Here is an 8,177-nt window from a genome sequence, read left to right as displayed (position 1 = left end):
GAGATGAAAGAGCACTAAAATGTTCCGATGCTTGTTACTTCAACTATGCAATTTCTAAAGCTCAAATGCTCATTTAGAGTAATGGGAGTCAATGGGAATTATGAGCATTTTTCCAACAGACCATACAAGAGGGTGTGCGGGGCAGTGGAAATGTTGAAATGGATGGAAAGAGAACATCAGGAAGACCCCTGGAACCATCTCTGACTCCCAGATCGCTGTTGAGAACAATGGTGTCACACTTTTTTTCCATATTGTGAACAAAGTGTAGTTGTGGTACTCCTACACTCATAAAAGTTCTACATAGTGCAAAGCCTGTCAAAAATTACAATCAGGGTCATCCATACACCCTTGAAGGCACCAACTGGTGGGTCTCATAAAAAATTTAAGAAACTGAAGTTGTGGTACTTCTACACTCATAAAGGCTTTGCACTGTTAAATATTAATAATCCGTTAATTTCTTATAAGACTCAGTTCTGTACATTGCTTTAGCTTACACGACATAGGCTATTTTTAAGCTTGGCTCATGGTAGAAAGACAGCTCCATATATGTAGAGACCACGTGCTTTAGGAGACGTATATAATTCATGGCTAACTGTAGAGGTCGCTCTTCTTCCCTCACCATCATGAGAGACAGACACGAAGATGTCTTCTGTGCTGGGCCATGACATGACATAACAGCTGGTATGTTACTTTAGTACGAAGAAGACTAAGAGAGACAGACGCCATTTGCCATGTGAGATCCCGGAGAGAAAGAAGAATACATGTTGCTTTTGCCATGTGGGATCTCAGAGTATGAACTATGGACAATTTCTCTTTCACTTATTTTTATTCACCTGTTTTTCTGTAATAACCTTTCTTTGATGGAAGAATCCAAATAAACCACTATATTTTTATCTGGTAACTAGTCCTGAGTATTTTACAGGATAAGCATTATTTTACATGCACATAGTACAAAGCCAGGAAAAAAATATAAGTAGAGTCATCCTTAGACCCTAGAAGGTAATAAAAGGCAGGCCTCATTGAAATATTGAACATTAAAAACACTTTATGTACTGCTGTTATCTGGTGGTGTGGAAAAGTTGGGTCTAATCCAGGCTTTGTTCATTTTTATTAGAGTGAACCTGGCAGCACTTCATGTTGACAGGCGAAAGCACCTGTCTGTTATGACCCCGGCGGCACTAAAAACCTGCTCAAACAAGATATTAGCAGCAAGGCAGCAAAACACCTGCAAGTCATAGAGGGACAGCTCATGCCAGTTTCCAGCTTTGAAACCCAAAAGCTGAAGGTTGAAGAGGAATTATTGAGTATGCTGGGTTTGTCGGTCAGGTAGTGCTTGATCATCTTTAAAAAAATTTCCCTCTTTGTTAAAATACCCAGCCGTCAGAGCATGGACACTGGGAGGGTGTCATGAAACTGGACCACGTCTTTATAGAAATAGAGTAAGCGTGCACTCTTGTCCAATAATGAGGGGCAGCACGGTGGCTCAGTGGTTAGCGCTGCAGCCTTGCAGCGCTGGAGTCCTGGGTTCGAATCCCACCAAGGACAACATCTGCAAGGAGTTTGTATGTTCTCCCCGTGTTTGCGTGGGTTTCCTCCGGGTACTCTGGTTTCCTCCCACATTCCAAAGACATACTGCTAGGGAATTTAGATTGTGAGCCCCATCGGGGACAGTGATGATAATGTGTGCAGAATATGTTAGCGCTATATAAAAATGAAGATTATTAAATGAAGATTATTATGAGGAGCAGGTGTAATGCCCCATCGGGGACAGTGATGATAATGTGTGCAGAATATGTTAGCGCTATATAAAAATGAAGATTATTAAATGAAGATTATTATGAGGAGCAGGTGTAATGGACCAATAGGTCCTAATACTCATGTAGTCTAATTCACCGCACACTCAAATAGATTTCATGCGAATAAGTGTCAATTTTATTATAAACAAATATGTCGGAGCCAAACAAGAATATATAGCATATCTAGCAGAAGCGATATAAACACGACGTTTCGGCTCAGCCAGAGCCTTTATCACTTTATTGCTGTAAATATAAAAGAAATATATCAGACATGTACAGGGAGAAACAAATCAAATAAAGTACAGCACCATAAATAAAAAATTATCCCAGTGAATAACAATTTTTACACCTTTGGTCAAACAGACGAGGTCCTTCCTCCTGGATATGTGGGGCCCCAGGAGTATGGTCGTCACAGTGGCATTGCCTTCCTCCAGGGAGGGTGATGTCAGGCTTGGAAGCAATGAAGGGTCTCTCTAGCAGTTAACCATAACATGCAACACAGTTCCCACTCTGGGCCAGCAGAAGGAGCTCTGAACCAGAATTGGGGGAGGAGTGCTCTCTGAGGGCCAGGAAGGGAAGTGAGGAGTTGTGCGAGGAGGGCGAAGAGTGTAGACGTGGAGAGAGAAGCTGGGGGACAGAGTGGAGTTGAGAGCTCGTTCCCAGCTGGAGCGCATGAACTGGAGCCTGGTCTCCATGGTTGTATGGATACTAATGGTCCTGCAACAGAAACCAGAGGAATAGGAAGCTGTAAATGCTCTATTCCCACCTAAAGGCTATGTGCACATGTTGCAGATTCACCTGCGGGTTTTTCCCCGCGGATCCGCAGGTAAAACCGCAGGTAAAGTGACCTGCGGTTTTCCTGCGGATTAGCCTGCGGGTTTGCCCTGCGGTTTCACACCTCTACTATGTTAAAGGTGTGAAACTGCTGCGAATCCGCCCAAACAAGTGACATGCTGCGGTTTGTAAACCACAGCAAACAGCGCGGAAAAAAACGCATCGTGAGCACAGCGGATTTGAAAGTCCATAGGGTAACATGGTACTGTACCATGTCTGCGGAACTGCTGTGTTTCCGCAGGGCCAAAACCGCTGTGGAAACACAGCAGAATCCATAACGTGTGCACATAGCCTCTGACTCGGAGGCACAACAGCAACGGGTGAGCCAAGAGAAGAGATAGAAGGCTACAGCTGTCTGCCATACGAGGTAGATCGGAGAGGAAACAAGGAGGAACTTCAGTGTAACACAGTACTGCATGTACCACAAATAAGCGCTAGGAAGGAGACTACACAACCTATCTGCATAGAGAGATTCCTGAGTTGCTTCCAGGCTAATCAGCTCCAGTGCCATCTGCAATCTGGACCCTCGACTGCACTTACAAAGTAAAGGTAAAGAAACTACATTCCGCTGTGTCCTTGCCTTCTTTCTGCAACTTCTCCAGCACTGCTACATCTCTGTGCTAGACATGCACCCTCTTCCCCAACACCGATCTACACTGCCCTAGGACTACAGCCCTGCCTGTGGAGGGCTATAACATCACTGCTGCACCACACCATCTGTCCCAGAGGATCTGTCTGCAGCATCAGCTTAACACCTCCCTTGCCGAACACCACAAGTGGCGTCACGAATCACTCATAAACTTTATTCCACCACTCTACCCCCTTTTACATGGGCGCCCAGGGCCACGGACCGGGTCACCGCTGCTGTGACATTCCCCTCTGAGAGACCGGCCCGGTACCGAGTACCCCACAGCCCTTGGTGGGCGACCCAGATACAGGACACTTTTTGAAAATTATTCAGCAACTAGGCACAATACCTCCGGTTAGCATCCTCACCACCCTGGATGTAAATAGCTTATACACCTCAATTACCCATGACAAAGGGATTGAAGCTGCAAGATTCTTACTAAATTCTTCGGACTTGTCCACAGATTCCGTTCAATTTTGTTTAGATCTTCTCAATCTAGTATTGCATGAGAATTATTTTCTATATGAGGACACCTACTATATACAGAAGTGTGGCACTGCAATGGGCGCGAACATAGCGCCAGCTTATGCAAATGCGTTTATAAACTTCTTGGAGATTAACCATGTATTTTCTAATGATCTATTTTTACAATTTGCTTTAGGATATCATCGATACATCGATGATGTCTTATTTATTTGGACAGGAGCGACGAAGTCCTTACATGATTTTCATTCATATCTCAATTCCATTTTCCCTGAGCTACAGTTCACATTACACTATAGCACCAAATCAGTTCCTTTTCTGGATACAAGAGTACTACAAGACAGTGAGGGTAATCTTTCTACAGACTTATACTGCAAACCAACAGACAGCAATAGCTTTTTGCATTACTCTAGTTGTCACCCTAGGGCTACCAGGAATAGTCTGCCACGTTCACAATTCAATAGAGTGGCGCGTATTGTATCTGATCATGCCACTCTAAATGAGAGATTGGACACAATGGCCAAAAAGTTTAGGGACAGACATTATCCATCAAGATTGCTCGAGGATTAAAAGAAACGGGTTTTAGCTCCTCCATCCCCTCCACCCCCAACGTATCCTAGGGAAAGGGTTCCATTTGTTCATACTTTTCATCCACTGATGCCCAAAGTCTATTCTATCATTAAGAAACACTGGCCTCTCCTTTCTAAGGCCTATCCTGAAATCAATTCTTTTGAAGCTCCAGTACTGATCTGCACCAAACGACCCACCAATATTCGGGACAAATTAGTGAGGGCTGACATAGGTAGTAAGTTACCCACCACTACTCAACGACTATTCGCTACCCGTCGTCAGGGCACATTTCATTGTTTAAATTGTGCAGCCTGTTCAAATGTGATTAGATCAGATAACATTACCCATCCAAGGACAGGCAAATCCTTCCTAATACGGGGCTACCATACTTGTGACTCGAATTTCGCAGTATACCTGGTTAAATTCCCGTGTGGTCTCCTCTATGTAGGGGAAACAACCCAATATGAAAAGGATCGTATTGCTAGTCACAAGTCTACAATTAGATGCAAAAAGAATTGGCTATCCTTACCTGAACACTTCTCTAAATTCCGACATTCGGTTGTGCAGCTAAAGTTCCAAGTCAATGAGCGTGTTCCCCGTCCTAGAACGGGTGGTGATCATGTTAAGCTCCTGAGACAAAGGGAGACCTTTTGGATACATTAGTTGGACACTTTAGCCCCTAGAGGGCTTAATAGAGAGATAGATTGCCTTGTGTGAATATTAATAACTTGTTTTCTGTTGTTTTGCAGACTCGCTAATTTGCTATCACCTTAGGTGAGTTTGCTCTGGACTCTGTCATTGACTCAGCCTACTGATATATCCCCAATAGCTTAACTTCAATCTCCCATCCACCCATATAAGCTTCTCATTACATATGTGCCTCTCATGATTTTTATCTATATGTTGTTCTATGTATATGCCCATCTTACATGAGGTTTCTATTTAAGCGTGTGCTGAGGCTGTTCTACCACCAAGACGCTGCTGTGCTTTCTGTTTAATTGTTACCCTGAAAACCCACACATTCATTCAGTTCAACAACGCAGCCTCTGAGCCTGCGCAGTACTAACATAACAACAGCGCGACGTCACTTCCGGGCCGGACTCCTCACTTCCTGCCTGACGCTGCCCCCGGGACATACATATAAAAGATGCTCAACGCTGACAGCATGTGCATGCCGCCATTACAGCCAGGCGCGGGAGCGCCGCTTTATACAAGCATATCACCAGGTATTCTATACACCGCTGGCAGCGCTTTTATTCCCTGACTAAGCAGCGCTTTTTTGACTAAATGGCCGCACTTATTGTGACAATGGCAACCCATTTTTTATATATATCATTTTTTACAGATTCCTAGCAGCATTAGTGTGTTACCCATTGCAACGACAGCGCAGCAACATCAGGTACTATAGGGTTTATTTGGTCATGATTTATAGCAACTGCACATAGAAGCTAACTATCTGACTATTCCTTTCAGCCACCTTTCTTGGGCATTTTGGGGAGTTCTATTCTCCTTTCTGCACCCTACTTAAGATCCAGCTCTGGATTAAGGTAATCCCTTCTCTCCTTATCATTAACTTAGTACGGTACCAGTTTACTATGCTTCACTGCATACTACTGTGATCTTATGTACATATGTGTACTGTATATTTGTCATTGTTATTCACTGGGATAATTTTTTTTATTTATGGTGCTGCACTTTATTTGATTTGTTTCTCCCTGTACATGTCTGATATATTTCTTTTATATTTACAGCGATAAAGTGATAAAGGCTCTGGCTGAGCCGAAACGTCGTGTTTATATCGCTTCTGCTAGATATGCTATATATTCTTGTTTGGCTCCCACATATTTGTTTATAATAAAATTGACATTAATTCGCATGAAATCTATTTGAGTGTGCGGTGAATTAGACTACATGGACCACGTCTTTGACAGTGTACCCCTGCCCCAGATGTGTGTTTCCTTCACGTCTCCTTCTTGGCTGGGCAAGTAAGTGGGTCGCCCTCACACCCAGGGCAGCGGGGTACCCCTTACCGGGCCGGTGTCAGGGGGATGTGTCACAGCAGCAGTGACCCGGTCCGTGGCCCTGGGCAACCAATATCAATGGCGGTGATGTTAATAGTGTAATAGTTTATTTAGATAGCTCGTGGCGCCACCTGTGGTGTTTGGCAAGCAAGATGTTAAGCCAACGCTGCCCGCAGATCCACTGGGACTGATGGTGTGGTGCAGCAAAGATGGTGTAGCTCCCCACAGGTGGAGCTGTAGTCCTAGGGCAGTGTAGGTGCAATGGATGAGGAGAGGCGCAGAATGGTATAGATGCTGGTACCCAGGTGTAGCGGTGCTGGAATAACTGGAGGACACCAGAGTATGCGGTTCCAAAGCTTTACTCACTGTTTGCAGTTCACACAACTGCCTGCCTCCGCACTGTGTTCTTCAGGTCAGGGCCCCAGCTAACCTCCAGGTCAGGCACACTCCGCCAATATGTACCTTACTGAACGACTCCTCCAATGCGCCTTTAGGTGCGAAGCACTCCAGTACTTTGTTACCCTGGAATGCCTCTCTCTAGGTGTTCCTAGTCTCTACTTGTATGACAGACAGCTGTAGCCTGCTTCGGGGACTCTTCTCTGCATCCCGGCTCACTATCCAAGTGCTGTTGTGTCCCAAGTCTATGATGGGAGTAAGGCATTAGTGGCTCACTACTCCTCCGGTGTCTGTGGCCGGACATAAAGGTCCAATCAACCTCGGGGACCGGGTCCCGGCCTTTGCGCTCTGGACTGGAAGGGTTATCTCTCTTTCTCAACCTGCTTCCCACCGTCCTTCTATTCTCCTTCGTTCCGATCTGTTCTATCTCTCTTATGGAACATGTAGTCTCCAGTCTACGTCTCTTTCTCCTTCTCTTCCTTCCCGTGCCAGCTGGCCCAGTTCACTGGGGCAGCTGCAGCACTCCTTCCTCCATCCCTTCTTCCAGGGATCCCCACTCCTCACCAAGTGGCTGTCCTCTCCTACTCCGCCTGCCTTCTTCTGTGGACTGACCTGTAATCCTACACCTTCCCTCTCTTTTATATCTAACTCCACCCGCCTCCCCAGCACCTCTCGTGTTACGAAGCCAGGGACCACAAAAGGCACCCTATGACATTTCCAGCATAAAGCATGGATGGGTCCCTACTGAACTATCCTGTGTGTGGGGTGCAGGTGTTGAAATGTGGAAGGGAGTTCCTACCCTACCTGGATGGTGGGGTACCACACCTTAGGAGAAGGTGCAGTACCTCTGTGGTGACTGAAGCCTCAGGGGCGCCACATACCCCCCCGTTATACACGGCACTCCGCGGGCTGCAAGACAGCAAAAGTACAATACAGGAACACACAAAAATTTTAAATGCTGTTTAACAATACTTATCTAATCTTCCTAATGTAGGAGGCACAGTTCTTAAACGCTACAAACAGGCTAACTTCCAATCTTAGCATCAAAAATTTTCTTTAAGTGCAATTCCTAGTTCAAATTGCAATTATTCTTTCTCTCTCTTTCTACTGGACGCAAGACACTGACCATCTGTACTTGGCCTGTCACCTGTCACTTTCAATTCTTTATTCTTTATTCAATTCTCACATTCTATCTCAAAACTTTTCTAATTTTCTGTATCAAACATGCTATAAAAGACATTTACTTTTCATAAGACACAACATTATCAGATACGTTATCATAAAACATTCAAAGATTCTTGCAAAGTGCTGAACACTGCTCCCAGCCGGGATTTCTTGCAGTGTCCCTTGAGGTAACATAGTAACATAGTTATTAAGGTTGAAGGGAGACTTTAAGTCCATCTAGTTCAACCAATATCCTATCCTAACTTGCCCTAACATGTTGATCCA

The 8,177-nt window shown here is 44.8% G+C and overlaps 1 long non-coding RNA gene across 2 annotated transcripts in view; it reads left to right on the top strand.

Moving 5' to 3' along the window:
* Positions 1 to 5,669: 5,669 nt before the first annotated feature.
* LOC141097526 (uncharacterized) overlaps positions 5,670 to 8,177 on the top strand; it is a 34,207-nt gene continuing 31,699 nt past the window's right edge. The window contains exons 1-3 of one of the 2 annotated variants that reach the window (XR_012233981.1): positions 5,673 to 5,710; positions 5,785 to 5,858; positions 6,063 to 6,182. This is a non-coding gene — a long non-coding RNA (uncharacterized lncRNA). Of the gene's footprint in view, positions 5,711 to 5,784; positions 5,859 to 6,062; positions 6,183 to 8,177 lie in introns of those variants that run through there. The other variant, XR_012233980.1, reaches the window with a different exon arrangement.

The sequence above is a fragment of the Dendrobates tinctorius genome, unplaced genomic scaffold, assembly GCF_039654945.1.
Source record: "Dendrobates tinctorius isolate UK_male_01 unplaced genomic scaffold, ASM3965494v1 ptg000084l, whole genome shotgun sequence".
Lineage (NCBI taxonomy): Eukaryota > Metazoa > Chordata > Amphibia > Anura > Dendrobatidae > Dendrobates > Dendrobates tinctorius.
The sequence above is the reverse complement of the archived record's forward strand: the minus strand, read 5'-3'. Positions and strand labels throughout refer to the sequence as shown.